Genomic DNA, 22,765 nt, shown 5'->3' with positions numbered 1-22,765 from the left:
ATACTTTTTGAAACAGTGTAACCCCCTGCAGATTGACAGCCCAGTCATGTAAAGAGTCTAGCTAGGTCTCAGTGACCCTAGATATATCAATATGTTCCTCCAGAATCAAGACCTCAAGCTCCCCCATTTTGCTTCCTAGTCTTATGGCATTTGTGAACCTACATTTTATGTTGCCATTTAGTTTTACACATTCAATATCCGTAATGTGATTTATTGAATTATCGTGAGTGTATTTGTTTTCACTGCTAGTTTGTAACACATGGATCTCCTTCTCCCCTGCTCTTAACATCCCCCCACAAGTCTTTTCTCCATCCACCCTATGTTTTGACCACTCTCTAACCTCACTGACAGATTTTCTAATTGATTTGCTGCTTTGTCCTCCCTCCACTTAGTTTTTTTCTAAGCACAATGTATCCCTTCTATTCGGATGCAATTTATCTGCAGACCCCTAAAACCCTAACCCTTCTTCCTTACACTAAGACTCAAGCCATGCATTTAACTCCCTAAGCTCCCTCTGTCTTTCCTATGATGCACATAGTACAGGTAGTATTCCAGAGAATACAACCTTGGAGGTCCTTTGCTTCAGCTTGGCATCTTGTTCTTTATAAATTTTTCTTTAGGGGCCTCCACCTATGGTGTATTCTGTTCTTGGTTCCCACATGGACCACATCAACTGGTTCTTTCCCAGCCCTTGCAAGTAATATATCCTCCTGCCACATGACAAACTCGGGCGCCAGGGAAACAGCAAACCGTTCAGTTAAGGCGGTCTTGGTGACAAATTATTCTATCTGTCTTAATGGTAATAGAATCTCCTAAAACCACTAGCAGTCTTACCTGTATTACCATCCCCCACATTACTAGTTGTGCTGTTCTCCGGGCTGTTTGGAGGACTAGTAACCACTAGGGTTGCCCTTTCTGATACTGAGACCCTTTCATCATCACCCAACTTGGCCATTTTGCTTGGGAGCTCCGAAGAAGAATGGCCTTCCTTTTCTTCGCACCCTTTCCAGTTCCTCTGATTTCATTAACCCAGCTCCATACTTGGCCCTTCTAATTTCTCTGCCCTCCACTTCTTCCCCACTACCTGCTTGCTCCATAAGCAGTATGCCCTTTTCAAGACTATCAATTTTCAAGCCAAAAAAGAGCAAGCTGACATGACAGCATGCTAGTGCATTGAAATAATAAAATACTCTATACTCACCATACTAATTCCAGCGCCGAGAATACAATCTGCCCCATGTGCCTCTGTTTATTCCCCTGATGACTCACTCTCTCTCCGCTCTGCTGCTGATGCTTTAAACCCACTGCATCATCAGTAGAATGTGTCATTAGGGTAAGGGTACAGGGTCACTGGGGTGGACTGGAGCACTGGTGCTGGGCTTGGCAAGGTAAGTGTAGTGTATTTTAATGTCTTACAGCCTTACGTCACTATAACAAAATTAAATGGGTACTGATTTCCCTTGTTGCCATGACAGCACCACCTAAGAGAGGGACTCTGCCCCTAGGGACAGCAAACTAGGAGAATAAAAGGTAATTCAGTTCTCTCCTGCCTCTGTAATCTCCTGTCCCTATGGGAACCTGAAGTTAGGCAGGAGTCCTGTCTCTGTAAAATTTTTCCGCCTCTGTAATCTCTGTCCCTTTGGGAACCTGAAGTTAGGCAGGAGTCCTGTCTCTGTAAATTTTTTTCGCCTCTGTAATCTCCTGTCCCTTTGGGAACCTGAAGTTTGGCAGGAGTCCTGTCTCTCTAAATTTTTTTCTCTTTTGGCTGGGGGGCTCCTAGTAATGATGCTGACTTGGCCTCTGGAATTGCAGAGAGCCAGGAAACCCCACAAATCACTGCAGGTCTGTCAGCCCATGCGAGGTAGGCACAGGATCATCAGTGCAGTCGTGCGGGTAGACCAAAAGGAAGCTGCTTGTGCCATCTTAGTTCTTTTTGCCATCCATGTGCTTCTTACATAGAGGGCTAGACAGAAGGTTCCGATGCGGGATCACCCTTGTAAGGGCAGCAATCTTGCATGTGTAGGTAGGGGGACAAGAACTGAAAGAGTCAGTTAGGGTTCCAACAACTACATCTAATCTCATACCTATAGCTTCTACTTCCCCCTACTCTTTTGCTATGAGTAGATCAGTTGGGAAACAATATACAAAATAAAATGCCCCAAGATCAATTATTATACTCTATATGGGGGGAGATTGATCAAAACCTGTGCAAAGAAAGAGTGGAGCAGTTGCTCATAGCAACCAATCAGATTGCTTATTTTACTGGACCAGTGAAAAAAACGTATATAGATCCAACAATTCAAAAGGTATCACATTTTGACAGACATTTATCAAGCGATTTAGTTACATTTTTTTAACTAAAAATGACGCACACATGTCGCACCTGCGACTACGTGATTTTTCGTGCGACATTTTGACTGGAAAGCGAGAAAAGCAAGTTTTCCAAAACTTAACTACGTAGTAATAATTTTAAAATGAACTAGGGGTAGTCTGGTATTTATTAACTGCGACAGTCGCAACTGCGCAAAAAAAAGTCGCAACAAGGTCAAAAATTGACTAAATTTACTCCAGCTCAAACATGAAGCAGAAAAAGCTACTACCCAAGTAAAAAAGAAAAAAATTGCTTACGTGAAAGAAATTTAGCAATTTAGCAATAAAGTACATAAAAGTATTTACCAAGTGACCACGGAGGTCTGGTGTACACTCTCACCCGGGGGCGGAGGCGTGACGTCACACGCTGCCCGCCCTGTAGTCGCCGGTAATCAGACCCAGAGCAAACACGCTGCGGGGACTGATTACAAACGGGGTGCCGCGTGCAAGATCACGGGGGTCCCCAGCGGCGGGACTCCCGCGATCAGGCATCTTATCCCCTATCCTTTGGATAGGGGATGAGATGTCTAAGCACCGGAGTACCCCTTTAACTACTGACGAACCCCCCTTCCTTAGCACCTTATTGGATCATGCACCTTGGGTTATTTTTCCCAAGTTCACTTTACATGTATTAATATTATGGGCATTAACCTTTGTAGGATTCCATACTTATCTTATGTATAGCCGTTTGTCACCATAAGCACAGTGAGCCTACACCAGACCCCCTTCCTGCCTCTGTGATTATGGAGTTGCATCTCTGTTTTATCTCTAATGTATGTTTTTAATGGTTTTAAATGTTTGTTCTTTTTGTGCATTTATGTACTAAGAAAATGTGATACCTTTTGAATTATTGGATCTATATACAATTTTTTTTCTGGTGTATTAACTAATTAATGGTGTAGGATCACATACACACTTAAGGAGATCCTAGTGTACTTCTTTACTTTTTAAAAAAGACCTCTGAAAAATGAAAGAAGCTATCTGATAGGTTGCTATGGACAACTGCACCAATTTTCCTCTGCACAGGTTTTGATAAATCTTCCCCTATAACTTTATTTAAGAAAAGTCAACAACCTTCTCATCTGATTTCTCCTGAGATTCTCTTAGGCTTTTAGCCCTGACCCATGTGGCCCCTAGGGCTCTTTTGCTCAAAAACTAAACAGGAGATATTGGGTCTAAGAATAAGCTTTGTGGCCGTTTGTTCAATCACATTAAAAGCATATAAAGGTTGAGAATTTTAACAGCAAGTAAGGAGCAAAGTGTTTTATAATTATGTAAGGAACAATATATTAAAAGTTTAGTTTGGTGACAGGTACTCTTTAACCCATCCAGGACACAGGGCGTACAGGTACAGTGTGCCTCCAGCTGTTGAACAACTACAACTCTTAGCATGCACGGACAGCCAAAGGGAATGCTGGGAGTTGTAGTAGTGTGCCTTCAACTGTTGCATAACTACAACTTCCAGCATGCCCTTCGGCTGTCCATGCATGCTGAGAGTTGTAGTTTTGCAACAGCTGGAGGCACACTGGTTGCCTAACATTGAGTTGAGTAACAAACTCTGTGTTTTGCAACCAGTGTGCCTCCAGCTGTCGCATAACTATAACTCCCAGCATGCACCCAAAGGGCATGCTGGGCATTGTAGTTTTGCAACAGCTGGAGGTTTGATCCCCCCCCCACCCCCGCCCCTCCATGTGAATGTACAGAGTACATTCACACGGAGGGGGCAGGGGTTTACAGGGAGTTTCCAGCTGTAAGTTTGAGATGCAGCAAATTTTCCGGTGCAGATCAAACTCCCAGCACTCAGAAACTCACTGTGAACCCCCACGCCCATGTGAATGTAGCCTAAAAACACTACACTACATAAAATAAAAAGTTAAACACTACATAAACACACACCCTTACACAGTTACATCCTCCCTTCCCAATAAAAATAGAAAACATCTTGTACGACAGTGTTTTCAAAACGGAGCCTCCAGCTGTTGCAGAACAACAACTCTGGACAGCCATTGTCTGTCCAGGCATGCTGGGAGTTTTGCAACAGCTGGAGGCACCCTGTTTGGGAAACACTGTCATAGGGTAATGGTTGCATCCGGGTCCATCCCTGTGCAAATCCCAAATTCAGGCCTCAAATGCGCATGGCGCTCTCTCACTTCGGAGCCCTGTCATATTTCAAGGCAACAGTTTAGTGCCACATATGGGGTATTTCCGTACTCAGGAGAAATTGCCTAACAAATTTTGGGGTCTTTTTCCCCTTTTACCCCTTAAGAAAAGGTAAAGTTGGGGTCACACCAGCATGTTATTGTAAAATTTTTTTATTTTTTTTACATTAACATGCTGGTGTTGCCCCATAATTTTCATTTACACAAGAGGTAAAAGGAAAAAAAGACCAAAATTTGTAACAAAATTTCTCCTGAGTAAGGAAATACCCCATATGTGGACGTAAAATGCTCGTCGGGGGCACAACAGGGCTCAGGAGTGAAAGTGTACTATGGACATTTGAGGCCCAAATTGGTGATTTGCACAGGGGTGGCTAATTTTACAGCAGTTCTGACATAAACGCAAAAGAATAAATACCCACATGTGACCCCATTTTGGAAATTACACCCCTCACTCAACATAACAAGGGGTATAGTGAGACTTAACACCCCACAGGTGTGTGACAATTTTTTTGTTAAAGTTGAATGTGAAAATGGAAAAAAAAATCTTTTCACTAAAATGCTGGTGTAACCCTAAATTGACCCCATATGTGTATGTAAAGTGCTCTGCGGGCGCACTATAATGCTCAGAAGAGAAGGAGCTCCATTGGGCTTTTAGAGAGTGAATGTGTCCGGAATTGAAGACCATGTGTGTTTACAAAGCCCCCACGGTGCCAGAACAGTTTAACCCCCTCCCCCACATGTGACCCCATTTTGGAAACTACACCCCTCACGTAATGTAATAAGGGGTGCACAAATTTTTGCAACAGTGGTCCATGAAAATGAAAAAGTAAATTTTTCATTTGCACAGCCCACTGTTCCAAAGATCTGTCAAACACCAGTGGGGTGTAAATACTCACTGCTCTTCTTATTAAATTCTGTGAGTTCAAAACTGAACTGGTGCCTGAAAAATTCCGATTTTGAAAAATTGGAAAATTGCTGTTGAATTTTGAAGCCCTCTAATGTCTTCCAAAAGTAAAAAAAAATGTCAACTTTATGATGCAAACATAAAGTAGACATATTGGGGGATATTTATCAAAGTTGTCTATGTCCCGCATCAATATAGACCAAACTACAGAGGGTTAGTCTGGTCTATTGTGCGCCTAATTTATCAAAAGGTGCACGGCTCTTGATAAATTCTGCGCACAGACTGCATGATCTATGCTTTAGACTATATTTAAACCTGCTCCAACATGGTCTGACATTTCGGCGTACTTTCAGCCTATGCGACTTATCGCTGAAAAGTCGCTTTTGATAAATTCAGCACCAATGCATTTTTCAATGCATTTCAGTCTAAAATAGACTAGAATGCATCATGTTCTAAAAATCCTCTAGAGCAAAAGTCGCAGAAAAGTCGCACATATTTAGACTGCGACTTTCTGTGCGACAAATTTAGACAAGAAAAAACAGTCTAAATCCTTTGATAAATCTCCCCATTGTATATGTGAATTAATATATAATTTATTTGGTATGTCTATTTTCCTTACAAGCAGAGAGCTTCAAAGTTCGAAAAATGCTAAATTTTCGAATTTTTCATGTAATTTTGGAATTTTTTACCAAGAAATGATACAAGTATTGACGAGAATTTACCATTATGTTTAAGTAGAATATGTCACACAAAAAAAACATCAGAATGATTAGGAAAAGTTAATAATGCTCAATGTGACAGTGGTCAGATGTGCAAAAAATGCTCTGGTCCTTAAGGTTATAATGGGCTAAAATATGCTTATTTGCATGACTACCAGCATTTTCTCAGAATAGTGGTGAAGATAGAGCCCAGTGTAGTTCACCTGCAGTTTTGTGCCCTCCCCTTTGGCATTTTGGTGGCACCAGGGTGTCCATAAAAATTGTTGCAGACATGGCAGCTGACAAGAAAAGGTGAGGGTACTTTTGTCATTTACCAGGATGACTTTTTACTAAAGGGTGGGGGGACTCCGAACTAAATGTAAAAAAAAAATCCTTTTTTAAACCCTAAAAATCCCTAAAAATATTAGGGGAGTTAGGGTGGTCATGGTGAACTCTGTAAAAGAGTTTAAAAAGGGGTCTGGATGATTTATGGAGAATAATAACATCGCTGGTTATGTATACTAGATTAATAGGGACAGAACGTTGATCCAGGGATTTATTCTGCCATATTTGCAGTCGGGAAGGAATTTTTACCTCTAGGATGAGTTTTTTTTTTTGCCTTCCTCTGGATCAACTCAACTCAGTAGGGACTCATTAGGGTTTTGGGTTGAACTTGACGGACTCTGGTCTTTTTTCAACCTTATGAACTATGTAGGGTGGGTAGTCAAGTGGGGAAAAAACTGTGCCCACAACTACCCCAGAAAAAAATCTTTTTAGGTATTCTTCTACATTCCAGGCTCAAAAGTCCATTCTGCCTCTTGGAAAGGTAATAAAGATTCAGGAACTTGTGTCAAAGATGTTGTGTTATCCCTAGCTGTCCACCAGAAAAGGCATGTATCTTTATAGGTCTGTTCACAACTGCTATTCTGGAAGTTTCCTGGGTCCTGGTACACTCCCGAGTTCCACAGCTAAGGCTCCTGGGTGCCTGGAACAGTTAAGTAAAGGGGTTAGACTAGAGTATCTGTCTTTCCTAGAGAACTTTAGATTCCCTAGGTGTTTTACTATACAATAAAAATTATCTGACCATCCTTGTGTAGTAAGATCAAGCCGTATCCTGGGATTTGTCTATAGTCCTGAAGGCTCTCATGGACACAAATTTAGTCATAAAAACCTCCCTGTTAGTGGCAGTAACTTCAGCTAGTGGAGTGGGGGAAATGGCTATGTTATCTAGTTCTGAACCATATAGACAGATCTTTGATTGTTTTCAAGCCAGACATCTTTTCTTTCCAAATTGGTCTCTACCTTTTACATTGGATAATGTGAACAAGAGAATTTTTTTTTTCGGTGTTTCTCCCAAAGATATCCAGGAGACAGATGGTGAAGGATAACTTCTTGTTTATTGTTTTTTTTTTTTTTTTTTTTTTTGTAGTCAACCCTCGAATGAGACGTAAAAGCAGTTTCACATGATAGATAAAATAATGTATGTCTTAGAGTGCTTGGACAGAAATTGGGACTTCAGAAGGTTACATTTTTGGCCTAAATGTGGTGTTAAAGCCAATAAAGGCATGCAATTAGATGGTTTAAGCAAGCCATTAGGATGGCTATTGACTCTTCAGAGCTAGCTCCTTTTGGTCTTAGAGCCAGGGCAGTGGCAGAGAGAAGGGAGGCTTCTATAGATCACATTTTTAGGGTAATCTGGTCATCCCCTCACACTTTCTTCCTTTAGTACAAGGTAGACTTTGGGAATTCCTATTTTTCTTTTGGCCTGCAGTTTATTGTCCAACGCTATTTCAATCTCTGGTATTTTGCTCAGGTGGTGCAGTCATAGCGAGTAGGGAAAGTTGGTAATTATACTCACCAGTAATTCTGTTTACCTGTGACAAAACTAGAGGCATTTCCACACTTTTACATTTTGCATTTCGGCACTGGTGTTGGTTTTCACTTGGGTGTTGCAAAAATTATGTATCATGTTATGTATGACATTTATTTGTGCACTAACCAGATGGTGAGGCTCTACTAGTCTTGGATATTAACAGAAGAGAAGGGTACTACCTTTTATTCTCAAGGTTTCCTGTCCCTAGAGGCAGAGTCCCTCTTTTAAGTGGTTCTGTCATGGCTCTGTGACCGACTATTCCATGTGTGGCCTCTTCCTAGCAAAACCAGATCTCTAGATTTATTTTTCTTATCTATGAAATGTAGTAAAATATAGTACTGTAGTTTGGCTACATGAAGGGGAAACTCAAGGTGGTTGTCCCACCACACAACCTCCTTTGTGGAATTAAGGTTGCTACTAATTTGCCTCCTCTTTTGCTTTGTTTAATCTCCTATGCTCTTTTGGGTTATATTTAAAAATAAATGTGAAATTAAGGAATACGTAAAGGAATATCTCATCATCAGAACTAGAATAATAATGAATGTGTTCAGTGGCTCAAAATCCTATTGATTCTATTAAGGTCCACTAGTGTAGAGTAAACTTCATGATACCTAACTGGATTTTGTGGCCTTGTTACACATCTTCAGCACATATCCATGAAATGATGGGTTCAGAAACCAGGTGTAGACTTGAGTAATCGCCCAGATGAATATCAGCATGTTGTGTATATAAGGTAAGTAAATCTGCAGTTTTCTCAGTACACTGATATGGTGTTCAATATTTTTTTTTATTTTTTAACAGCATGAGGTGACTTTATAGCATTAAAAAAAACCATAAACATCAGCATGTAAGGAACCCACCTTTTTAGTACAGGTGTTTTGACATTTACAAAATCCAACTTACTTTCATACAATTCATATCATGAATAAATATTGCAGTTATAGCTATAGAGATGAGTAATTCTCCTATGGTTTAAGTTTTCCTAATTTACTTAAAATACAGTGTACTTGGCCAGTTCAATTTCCGACATTTACATATTATAATTTTTTTATGTTGGTAAAGAGAAGGTCTATTAAAACCAAGAGTGATTTACTCATCCCTACATAGGAATATGGCTTCAAAGAAAACCAGGTTCTAAAAGAGGGATCTGTCAGCTTGCCGCCCAGGCAAGATTAAATCTGCTTTATATGTACAGAAAGGAAATAAAAACAGAAGTATTACATAGAACTTGCCCTGTGTATGTATATATATATATATATATATATATATATATATATATATAACCACTAAAAATAAATTTTTCACATAGTGACCAAATTTTTTTTTTGAGAAAAACTTTAGGCCATGTAAATGTCACATCAGCCTAGTAATGCAGGCTGTAACCCTGTTAACTATTTTTTGGGATACATATCCAAACCAATGTCCAAAGGCTTTAAGTACAGTTACCATATACATCGTGTTTATCATTTGTAAAATAGTTTTACAACATTGTTTATCAATTCATAAAAGACTTTTCAATATTAACTTTTGGGTAAAGTGCAAAATGGTAGCATTTCATAACATAAGAATACATCAGTACTAGGCTTCTGCTGAATAAAACCACATTTGCATTATTTCCTGTGTCATACTATGTCAATATCACATTCACAACTTCGATATTTTAGACAATTTTGATAGCTTTTTTTTTTAGATTTGTCCCTAACAGAACCTCTATAGTGGAGTTGGTTGAATTCTATATAGTCATGTGCATAACAGAATGAACATATATACCAAACAGACCTTACAAGACATCAAGTAATGGCTTTATGGCTTTATCTCCTACCGAAGCCATAGGGCTTCAATGACCGGTCAAGGTTGGCCGTTCCCAGTCCTATGACATGGGAAGCTTGGCATCAATGTGAAACAGAAGCATGCATGTATGAAACAGTTATCCATTTCTGTAAGTCATAGTAAGTGACCATTAACACACACAGGAAATATAAGTGATAACATCGAACATCTCAATGTACATATATGCACACCGGACATACAAATATACATACACACACATATATTATATGTACATTAATATTTGTAAGGACCACACATAGCTTTAGAGCTTTCAAATTCTAGGAATTTCCTGCTAATTGTGTATATTATATTTAAAAGACCTACAGATTCAAAACCCATTTTATATTACTTTACACAAGAATAACCTTTGTCCCCTTAAACGTTTTTTTTTTTTTTTTTTTTTACAGAAATTTTATTTTTTAAGCTATGAATGCAAGAAATTATCAAAATATATACAAACCCTATATATATGAAAAAGGAATCTCTGTTGATATTAGGTCAACAGACGCGCACTTCATAGAAATAGAAATATCTAGTGGCAAAGGATTTGCTTTGACATTTTGTGATCTTCACTTGATTGTTTAAAGGGGTTGTAAATGGTAAAGTAATAATATACAATATTAGAATGTCGTGGGTAGCCATCCCCTAGGAAGGTAACATAATTTGCATTTTATATATTGTAAATATCTTTTTTTTTTGCCATGTGTTGTGTTGTGTTGCATACTGCTGCAGAAGTGTGTGCATTGTGGGACAGGATAACAAATAAGAAATCATTTCCCAGACATGAAATTTTACATGCAACTGATGGGATGGGTGTTAAGGTGCCCATAAACCTTAAAGGGGTACTCCGCTGCTCAGCATTTGGAACAAAATGTTCCGAACGCTGGAGCCGGCGCAGGGAGCTTGTGACATCATAGCCCCGCCCCCTTATGATGACATGCCACACACCCTAAATGCAAGTCTATGGGAGGGTGTGTGGCGGCTGTCACGCCCCCTCCCATAGACTTGCATTGAGGGGGCGGGGTGTTACATCACAAGGGGTGGGGTGTGACATCACAAGCTCCCAGCAGCAGCTCCAGCGTATGGAACAGTTTGTTCCAAATGCTGAGCAGCGGAGTACCCCTTTAAGCACCTTTTAAAAAAGCACTTAAGAAAAAAAATTTCACCTCCTGCATCAGAGCGGTGAGGATACATGGTCAACCAGCTTGCCTTCTTACCAGGCGGCTCTGTTTTCCCAGTAATTTACCAGCACTGGTTCCAGTTGCTCTAAACTGACCAGTTGATTTACATTTCAGATGCTGTGTGGACTGGAAGTCACTTTCTCACTATGGGAGTTTCATAATGTTATATTGAGAAAATGACTGCTGGCCCAAGCAGCAGTGCTTACTTAAGTTGGCCATACAAATTAGATGCATGGTGGCTGAATCCAACAATATCGGCGTGACCTGTTGACTATTTAATGTGTGTGGATGCCTCCCCGATTCCCAAATGGCACATGCTGGGGGAGGGAAGGCTCAGGCAGTTGGATTACAGCAACTTTAATCTTTTGTACTGAAGGAGATAAGCCACCAGAGGAGCAATATGGCAGTGGCTTTCTTCACTTTTCCTATGCAGGCCACATGTCAAACATGTATGTGTATGATGCAATTGGGGGAGAGGAACAAGCCTTCTCTGGTAGTAGCTTATGTCCTGTGAGAACAAAGGATTTGGCCTATTGAAAACCAACATTCCCAGCACTTCATTTGCCTCATATCTGCCATTGGGGGATAGTCAGGACATTGATATACACAGTTGGCTGGTCTGGTTCTGCCTAAATTGTCGGGTTTGGCTTCATCTTATGTGTAAGGGAACCCTTACCCAGTTAGGATTTCTGCTGTGCTACAGGCCTCATTCAGTGCCTAAAGGTAACCCTGTTATAGAGACATTAGTCTGATAAAATTAAATGTAAAACGTGATCATTTTATACTGGATAGAGAGCAATTCCGAATTACATTTCTTGCAAAAAATGTGTTTTGTTTTTCTTGTGGGAATGTATAACCTTAAATTCTTACCTCTATGACATATTAAGTATATTGTTGTACAGCAATATAGTAAATAGAAATGTTATGTGTCCTCTAATATACATTGTATATACAGTATATACCTGTAAAAGTATTATTTTAAATCACTAATAATATGTCCTACGTTTCTGGCAATGATTGTGGGGTCCCCAAACTTAGATTAGGGTCAGCTTGCTTCTACACTTTATAGCAGTTACACATAGCAAAACATTGTTTGTGTAATAGCAGAACATTCTGGCTTCATAACATGGAAGTTTCACAAATTAAATTACATAATTTTAATGACTGGCAATGTTTTGCTCTCTATTTTTTCTTTTTTTTTCTTTGCCAGGAGTTGTATAAGCCAGTTTTATTGATCAAAGGATAATTGGAATGTTTCAGACTTCTTTATAAAATTGATGATATAGAAACATGGAATAATATCACTGCTGTTGTGATATAGAGTGCATCCAAGAAGAAAAGGATTATGGACCCTGTGCTAGACATTATATAAAATACTATGCTATTCCTTTATGCGATCGGCAATTTGGTCCTTGGCATTTTGCCTTGCCCTATAACGAAAGGGAAGAGGAATTATGCCTTCGTGTCTTCGGAATGTTGGACACAAACATTGACTGACAAAGACAAATATAAACTTTTAAAGAGAAAATCACTTTGGTTTCATTACAGAAAACAAGATCTCCCACAGTAAAAAAATAAAGAAGTGAGCGGCTGCACAGTACGGTATACATGTTAGATTCACAGCTCTACTCTGGTCCTCATGGTATTAATGTAAACAAGAAATACAGTGATAGGCACAGGACTAAGACAGACAGTGCTTGCAAGTTCAAAAAGGCATCAAACACTTGTATTCTCCTAAGCATGCAGTCAGCATTACAGTCATAGAAATCTAGAAAATAAGTCTACGGATCCTAGTCAGCGTCCATGTGAGGATCCACACCAAGCTCCAGACCCTTGTTCCCTTTTTAGAAAATTATTGCTAAGAGACCTGCAGGGTAAATCGGACTTCTAGACAGCACTGTAGCTTCATTTCATGGAGAACTCTCCACAATGCCGGGGAAAAGGATGGTGGTGGATCAGGAATTCTGAATCATAGAAGCTAAACGCTGCAGGTCCCATTAGCAAGGAGAGATAAGGGAAGGCGAGAAGGAAGAGGGACAAGAAAACAATATACAGAACAGATGGAAACACGCTAGGGTTTCTCCACATGCATCTCATGACATATTCCAAGCTCCCAGATGTCACGCAGTGTGTGACAAAATTCACATTGTGGACTTGAAATCTGCATATGAACTCTGTCACTTTACATCTCCTTATACCGTTATGGGAGAGGAGCTCCTATTTACACATACTGTTAACCCTTGTAAGACTATGACAAGCCTTCAGTTAATCATTGAGCACTGGAACCTTGTTTTGTTGTTTAGTAAACATGTATAGGGCACAAACAATATCCCTATCTACTCATCCAAGGATTACAGCTGCTCAGCAAAGAGAACCCCGAAACGGGCAGGTCTTGTAAATGTTGCCTCTGCTGAAACCAAGCAGCGGTGATAGGTTTAGTCCAGGTAACGTAGTGTGAGGCTTAGGACCCAAGTTCATAAAAGGGAAATTAGAAGTTGAGGTTTGTGTTCTCCGGAATGTACATATGTATGCAATTGTGTCTATGCATCTGCAACTGTGGTTATGTCTGTCAGTAAAGGTTTTGTGTTATACTTATGTATTTTTAAATTGTATTTGTGTCATCCAGTTGTGTGCTTTTGAGGTCAAGAAGTCCATAGATGGTCTAGTTTTTGTAGCTGAAAATATGTTTGGCTAGAGAAGAAGTCTACTTCGTTGGCCACAGTTACTTTTTAAACATGTCCTGTAGAGGACCTGGGAGGTACTTGAGTACAGTATCCAAAATGCTTTCTTCTTCCTCTTCATCATCATCACCACAACCTGCTGGAATGGCTTTCTTTGGACGAGTCAAACTACCTTCACAGGGTTGTTCCATAGCTGCCTTCTCTTCAGCTTCTTTTTCCTCTTTCTTTTTCAAGCCATACTGTAATTAGAAATGAGAGTGTGTCAAATAGGCTATATATAACTATTATGCATTTCTTAATTATTAACTGTGTATGGTTGAGCTGTAGCTCTGTCAATTGGAGGGGATGGGATGTCGGCACCTCACCAATCTGAGATGAATGACTTATCTTAAGGATAAGTCATAAATAAATGTTACCTGGAAAACCACTTTAATACTTACATATGTCTAATATATACAAAATATACATCTATCTAAAGAAAATGTCAAGTATGTGTGTGACTATTCATGTACAGTATTTAGTAATTTGATGCCATACAGGGTTTCTGTGTTAGTTCTTCATCACATAGAGACATCTCTCCAAGCCCTTTAGACTTCTATCTACATGTAATCATATCACATCAGAAAATGGCTCTCACATACACTTTAAAGGGGTACTCCACTGCCCCATCGTTCAGAACATTTTGTTCTGAATGCTTGGAACAGGCGTCGGAGGTCGTGACGTCACCGCCACGCCCCCTCAATGCAAGTCTATGGGAGGGGGCGTGCCGGGCCACCACGCCCCCACCTTAGACTTGCATTGAGGGGACGTGATGTCATGACACTGTCTCCCACACCCAGTGTTCCAAATGAATGCCGGGTGCTACACAGAGATCGTGGGGGTCCCATCGGCGGGGCTCCCCACGATCAGACATCTTATCCCCTATCCTTTGGATAGGGGTATAAGCCATCTAGGAGCGGAGTACTCCTTTAACATACCAAAGGACCTTCTATATAATTTTACAGTGAGTTTCCTTTAAGATTGGTGTAAAGAACGAGATATGCTTGTGTGTAGCTCTCCAGGTTTACATGGCACAAAGTTAAAATACAGATTTAGAATCCAGCTCGGTCAAAACTGAACATGGGATGTGCAGGTCCCATGTTACACGTAGAGACAAGATCAATATATAGCAGAATAAAAACCCATAACACATGGTGATCTCCAGGCCCCTTTTTACACTAGAAAGATAGAATATCACTTATAACATCTATTAAAGGGGTACTTCGTTGCTTAGACATCTTATCCCCTTTCCAAAGTATAGGGGATAAGATGCCTGACCGCGGGAGTCCTGCCGCTTTGGACCCCCGTGATCTTGCATGCGGCACCCCGTTTGTAATCAGTCCCTGGAGCGTGTTCGCTCTGGGTCTGATTACGGGCGACCACAGGGCGGGCGGCGTGTGACGTCACGCTCCGCCCCTCAATGCAAGCCTATGGGAGGGGGCGTGATAGCTGTCATGCCCCCTCCCGTAGGCATGCATTGAGGGGCGGAGCGTGACGTCACATGGGGGCGCAGGCGTGACGTCACACGCTGCCCGCCCTGTGGTCGCCCGTAATCAGACCCGGGGCGAACACGCTACGGGGACTTATTACAAACGGGGTGCCGCGTGCAAGATCACGGGGGTCCCCAGCGGCGGGACTCCCGCGGTCAGGCATCTTATCCCCTATCCTTTGGATAGGGGATAAGATGTCTAAGCACCGGAGTACCCCTTTATAGTTGAGCTGAAAGCAGAGCTGGACTGAGGTTTCCTGGGCCCACCAGAAGAACTGGTTTCAATAACCATTCCTCATTATATTGAACATGTACAAGTTTAGTTGCATATAAAAAAAAGACCTGTCACTATTTCACTAAATACTTGAATTTGCTATTAAATATCACGTTTGGATCTTGGAATCCGTTAGGGTCCTCTGTCATTACTCTGTACAGCTTGGTTCCTGTTATTCCTCCTGAATATATATTAATAAAATGAAAATTGGGTGTTACCATTTCATTTGTCAGAGGGGTGTGTCCCTACAAAGTCTGCCACTAACAGCATGGAAGGACAGTGTCACACACCCAATTGTTAACACCCATTTGTCAATTAATACATTTAGGTGTAAGGGCACAATCCATTGAGAAAGAAACATGGACCGCAAGGTCTGTACATGGACCACAATGCAACCAGCCTTCCTATGTTGGGATTTAAAAAAATTTACCATTTGTTCAGTGGTAGCACATAAATATTTCTTAATTAGTAGAGGTAAATGGGAAAAAGATTTGGGGGTTTTCACAGAAACTCAATAGGAACAAATATTAAATAGTCCACTGACTGCATCGGTTAGTCAACCACATAAAATAATGCAGTTTAAAGGGGTACTCTGGCCCTAAGACATCTCATCCCCTATCCAAGGGATAGCGGATAAGATGTCTGATGGCAGGGGGTCCCGCCGCTGGGGACCCCACAATCTCTCATGCAGGCACCCACCTGTGGCAGCTGCACAGAGCGATGTTTGCTCCGTGTCTATAGGGTCACGACTATGGGGCCAGAGTTTACGGGGCGTGACGTCACGCCTCATCCCCTCAATAAGTCTATGGGAGGGGGGTGGTGTGATGTCACAAGGGGGCGGCCGTCAAGCCCGCTCCCATAGACTTGCATTGAGGGGGCATGGCCGTGATGTCACGAGCCTCCGGCCCTGCACCCGATGCTCTAAATGAATGCCAGGAGCAGCAGGGAGATGGCAGGGGACCCCCCGCAATCAGACATCTTATCCCCTATCCTTTGGCACAAATTTACCAAAAAAGGCATTAAGAATTGGTAGACTTTTTAAGTTAGGAGAATGTTTATGTAAAGTAAATGATTTCGGTAGCAACAAACAATTAATTATGTTTGTCTAATATGTCATTGCCATTACTTTTAATAAAAAAATATGTTTTTGTATTTTAGAAACATTTTTGGACACAAGATGAGCAGAAAATTCCTACTAAATTCCAAACAAACTCCAAGCCAGTAGTCATGTTAATCCCAGCATCTACATAGACATTAAACTACTGTACAAAACACTGCAGACGTATTTGGAACCATCAATCAAACCCATTCCAAGAAATGTAATTTCTACTTCCACCACACTGCAAACAGAAGGCGATGGAGAGATTTCTCTCTTTTATGAAGAATATTCTTTATTTATCTGATATGGTGGAATTGAGAAGGCCTATTTATTGTCTGTCTCCCTCATCTTCCTGACAGGATATTAAAGATCTATGTCCTTCTGCCCACCTTGTGATTAGATGGAACATCTGCGGAGGGTATGAGCCGCCTGAGGGAGATGATAGAGATATTACCGGGATTTCTAATATTAAGTGATTTCTTGATAACTCTGAACTTTCTTTAATGTCTTCAGTGATAACATACATTCAGTCTCTCATGGTCACAGAAGAGAGCGAAAAGTAAGTTGCTTGCTTTCAAGTTTGTTTAATCTCGTTCCTGAAAATTTACTGATACCACTTCTATAAAAGAAATAAGAGGAAAGCCTCCATGCTATTTATAAATAAGTTACAATAAAGGAGTAGAATGTTTCCTTTCACGGGTGTTACTTTATTAGGATAATGAGATGTATCTGATTTGGCATTATCTTACACACAATTTTGACAAGCACACACAATCAGATATGCAATGAAAGATTATTGACTGGAAAGAATTATATGCAATTCAATGCCAAGAAAAGATAAGCTGGCAGACACAGCAAATACTGCTTGTCACCTAGCATCTATTATGGAATATGAGAAACTCTATTTCATCAGCCTTACAATGACAAAGAAGACCTTAGATGAGTAGAGAAATAAAGTTCATCTAGAACCAATTTATCATCTGACATATGTTGAAACTTAAAGGGAAACTCTGGTACTTAATATCTTATCCCCTATCCACAGGATAGGGGATACGTGTCTGATCATGGGGAGTCTGACTGCTTGGACCCCCAACAATCTCCTGCCCAATCCCCCAGCTCTACTAATGCACACCATAATGAACACCCTTCTGTAAACAGAGTGGAGCCGACAACCACACAGAGCGGTGATTGACACACCCTGTCCATGCGTCTCTATGGGAGAGTAGGAAATACATGATGGAGATAAATGGGGGATGGTGGTGCGGGACCCAGAGGTCGTACTCCCCATGATCAGACACTTATAGATAGGGAATAAGTACTGGAGATCCCATTTAAGGAGCGACTCTGACAGTTACCTGATGGGATTTGTGCTGCATCTTAGATGGTAAGTCACCAGTATGTGAAATCATCTATGATCAGAGGGATTTATGGATATTACAAGGAATTAAGTTCATTGGCATTTTCTTAATCAAAAATAGTTTAATAAAATAATATAACAATGGCTCAAATGTGTCTACAAGTACAGATGAGGCAAAAATATGACCTTCTTGAACTTAAAGGACAACTGCAGCCATAACAACTTATCCCCTATCCTTATAGGGGATAAGTGTTTGATTGCCGGGAGTCCAACCACTGGGACCCCCAGTGATCTCCCAAATGAGCCCTGGCATTGCCACTCTGTGCGAGCGGCTAATGCGCATGGTGTCAACCTCACTGAGGTCGGTGGTACGCCCCCTCCCCATACAGCTCTATGGGAGAGGCGGGGAGGCACGAACGCTGCCTCCCCGCCTCTCCCATTGAACCACATGGAGGAGGCATGTCGGCCACGGCGTCATGCTGCGGCCAACACACTTCCTGCACGGGAGAGCCGGGGCCCGTGCAGGAGATCGTGGGGGCTTCCAGTGGTCAGAACCCCCGCGATCAAACACTTATGCCCTATCTTGCGGATAAGGGATAAGTTGTTAGGGCTGCATATTTCCTTTAAAGGAGTTATGCAGTATCTCCTGTGGATAGGGGGATACATGTCTGATCACGGGGGGTCCGATTGCTGGGACCCCCCCATGATCTTCCATACGGTGCCCCACTCTCCTCATGAATGGAGGCATATCGACCACTGCATGAAGTGTGGCCAAAATGCCCCCTCCATGCATCTCTATGGTAGAGCTGGAGATACAGTGTTCGGGTATCCCATAGAGTTGCATGGAGGGGGCGGGTCAGCCACAGCTTTGTGCCCTGGTCGACACACTGCATTGATGCAGAGAGCCAGGGCACCAGGTGGAAGACCGTGGGGGGTCCTAGCACTTATCTCCTATTCACAGGACTGGACTACCTCTTTAAAGTAAACAGGTCATATTAAAGGGAATGTCTAAGAACATTCTATTCTTGTTGTTATGGCTGGGATTGTTTATAAATTATATGTCATAATCACCTACCCCAGACCCTGCAAATCTAAGTCTGATATTATCTGGCACCTTGCTATTCACTACTACTTCCTGCTTCTGAGATCAGTGGTCTCGGTAGGAACTGACTACTGTAGTGGTGTATCTGTTTAGTCAGAGATTGGCCAACTCATCCCGAAAGTAGGAAGTAGCAGTGGTGAGCAGGTGACCAGTTGAAGTCAGACTGGGATCTGTTGGGGGTTCGGGGTAGGAAAGTATGATTTATTTTTTATTTTTACAACAAGCCACTTTAAATAGGCTTCCATACCTGCTGGCAGCATGTTATAGAATAGGAGCTGACCCAGTTTACACAGTTTAATTTATAGTTTGTAAGTAATTTAATTTAACTTGCAATCTATCCCTTTGAATCTCTTTCTTTTTGCTTTTCCTGATCTTACGAGTTCTGTTGGTCTAACATAGACTGTTAGCCTTGTTAACAAGCATATAATGATAGCAGTCAATCACTGAGCAAGTCTCCACCTACTGAATTCATAAGCCCAGAAGCAAGGATGTAAACTAATATATTCTCAATGAATGTATTAGAAACTATAACCTATCTGCTCTGCTGTTCTTGCTTTATAATATGCTCCATGCAGACAAAGCAGCGTATTTAACATGACCGAGTAGAAACTGTAAAAACATACTCTTTATCTATGTAAAAGTTCATGCAATGATGTTATATGTGGACATAGCAATACAATAACTTGGAAATACTATAAAGCTAGGCTTATGTTAGAAAAAAGTGACCCATGATAGTCTGATAATATAGGGAACATAAAATATTGATGACATCACCTAGATATATACTGTGGTCACTACTTAATAAACAGTGAGATTTTAAAGTTTTTCTGACCTCTGCTATTAGGGAAAAGATTTGACTGTACACGGACAATGTATATTAGACAGGATCTATCAATATGAATACATACACATTCAGGATCAAAAAAGAGATTCTCCAAGATCATAAAATAATTGAGCAATAGACAGAAAATGTGATAAAATATCAAAAGATCACTTCCTCCTTTGAGAAATCATCCTCTGTTCCAGTGCAGCTGCTTTGGTCGCAGTGATGGCATGCCCATTTACCACCATGCCTGCTTTAGCCATTAATTGGCCTTACAAGTCCTGTGCCATATACTGCTGTGACTAGCTGCCATGTGTGTATATGGATGGGCAGGTAAACGCTGGGGTGAAATATATAAAAAAAAACATTTGGCATCACCAGATCGGTGGCAGTTAGGCAAGGGGGATTTATTGGGTAAGTAATAGGTATTTTATTACATTTCCTCCATCTTCTAATTTTGTATATGATCTTTGAAAGCCCCTTCAAATAACTTTTGCAGCTGGGAAAAGATGGTGGTTCATCAAAATAAACTCATTATTTGTTGTAAATGTATTATATTAACCAAGGAAAATTAAAACAAAACTGCCTATTTAATCTAGAGAAATTCCTTCTCAGTATCACAACTGGGAGTCATTCCAATGCAATCCTTCCTTATTAAAAATTAGGTAATATGCAGGAAGCAAAATTCTATGTAAGGACCCTTTACTTCTTCAGTTACATGGTTAGTCAGTTAAACAGACAACCACTGTAGTAAAGGTAGCTGACTAGTAATACGACTTTGTGGTCAACATTATTGGCACCTTTTGCATGTGTTTTTGCATACAGAGAGGTCTTGGGAAATACAAAAGGGTTAAAAAAAACTTTTGCATGTACTGTCCACAGAGGAATGATGCTTTGGTCACATGACACTCCTAGCCAATCACTGCAGGAGAAAATCCCTAGTCCAAACATCTTTATCCAAGGAAAAGGGGAGGACCCAAACCTGTTAGAACCAGTTAGGTCCTGCCTTTTGCCAGAACCACATGTCTGTCAGCTACTGCGCAGAAAACAACTTTAAAGTTAGTCTGGGCCTGGCTTTTGCAAGTGACACGTGTGCCTCTGCTCTGCTTTGGTCTTAGATTCGCTACTGCTAGGCTTCTTGTAGCTGTCCACACTGTGAGGATATCGTCTTATAAGTTTCAGGAAGACTTCCCTGGATGCACCTTTGTCATGTCACAGAATCCACCGCAAATTAAGGAACGGGAAGTCTCTGTTTCCACCTTCCACCACAGTAAATCAACCAGCAGTTTAGATTAAGAACTAGATGTGGTAGGCCTCAGGGGTAGGGGTAGTGTAGTCAGGGTGTTGTTTCAGTATATCAAGGGTTAAGGTTAACCCTGTTGATCGTGACACCAGGCTGAGGGCTAGTATGCTGAGGTAATTCTCCGGCCTATCGCCGCCCTTCCCAGTAACGATAGGTGCATGCATAAAATGACTGAAGGTCCACAAGGTAGTTGAACTGGAACTTGGATAAACTTTACTTAAAGACTTGCGGTACATCCAATGAACAGTAACAGTCTCATTAATACAGTCTCCATACACAGTTGTTGCGGCCCTTGACTTTTGATATAAGTCTCAGAATTTAGGGTAATTTGCGAAAATCCGTTCGGATTTAGGGGTTAGATATGGTCCCGTGATCTTGCAGAGTGCTTAGGGATTGATTACACACACAGTTTTGTAAAGATCAGCCGTCGCCGCAAGGCTCGGGCCTAACTCACTGATGACAGCAGAGCAAATCCTTCCCTGTCAACAGCCCACGAGGAAAAAGAGACAGGGGCAGGGCCGTTTTGGATTGGTCCAAGTCAGCTGTCACTCACAGTTACATAGCCTGATGGGTAAACACCTGACTTCCTCCAAAGGCCCTTGAACTACAAACCATAGAGTCTTTGGAACGCATCATGTGACCCGCAGGTCCTGCGACGCTAACTAGGTAAGTACACTTACTATATAAATATATACATATAAAATTTGAATAATTTTAATTACAAAAGGGGTGACAAGGGACTAGCTAAGGATGAGGACCTCACCTACACCTAGGGACTCTGACTTTGGGGACCTCACCAAAAGGCAACAGATGCAATCCGGTGCCGGGACACCAAATAGAGAACCAGTGAACATTAATCTCTGCATCTACATCTGCCATTAAATGTACATGAGCAAAGGAAGCACCTAACTCTAAATTCAGTAAAGCTGCTGAAAAAGCAATAATTTAAGGGTAAGTGACCAAATATCCATTCTCCAAGACGTTCAGTAAAGTTTAAAGTTGTTTCATGGAATTCTTATATCCAGAGGTCTCATTCCTGTACTTTGCATGCAAAAAAAAAATAAAAAAATAAAAAAAAAAACACTGACAAAAGGTTGAGGGCCACAGGAGAACATTAGGTACGTTACCGGTCTGTGTAATACATGAGGGACTGCTACATCCAACATAACCCTCATCATGCCCCAGTGGTGACCACAATGTGTTATCAAGAAGTTTGCTACTCTTGGAACTGCCTAAAACCTTCATGGACATGACAGAAAGAGGACAATTGTTAAGGGAACTCCATAAATGTTTATTTGAAATGTGGCAAAGAAACCACATACACCATTCAAAGAACTGAATGTTTCAGTTGAGCATATTGTGGCATGTATTAAAATATTCTAAGGCTATAGAGTTAGTAATATCTCCTTTTTTTTTCAATATTGTCCTTTTATACGAAAAAAATCAAGGGTGCTGACAATTTTGACCACAACTGTCTATACACCCAAACTACAGTGAAATGGCCCTTTTGCTTCTGCAATGACTCTGAATTTAAGAAGATGGGTTAACATCCGCCTGTTTAGGTGGAAGTGAAAGGGTTACAA

General features: G+C 41.0%; 1 long non-coding RNA gene across 2 annotated transcripts in view; it reads left to right on the top strand.

The window, feature by feature from the left end:
* LOC130369572 (uncharacterized) overlaps nt 1–17,237 on the top strand; it is a 29,664-nt gene extending 12,427 nt beyond the window's left edge. For both annotated transcript variants that reach the window (XR_008892819.1, XR_008892818.1), the window contains exon 3: nt 16,657–17,237. This is a non-coding gene — a long non-coding RNA (uncharacterized LOC130369572). The remainder of the gene's footprint in view (nt 1–16,656) is intronic.
* The last annotated feature ends 5,528 nt before the right edge of the window (nt 17,238–22,765 follow it).

Source organism: Hyla sarda, chromosome 4 (genome assembly GCF_029499605.1).
Source record: "Hyla sarda isolate aHylSar1 chromosome 4, aHylSar1.hap1, whole genome shotgun sequence".
NCBI classification, from domain to species: domain Eukaryota; kingdom Metazoa; phylum Chordata; class Amphibia; order Anura; family Hylidae; genus Hyla; species Hyla sarda.
Note: the sequence above shows the minus strand (reverse complement) of the source record. Positions and strands in the feature narration are given on the sequence as shown.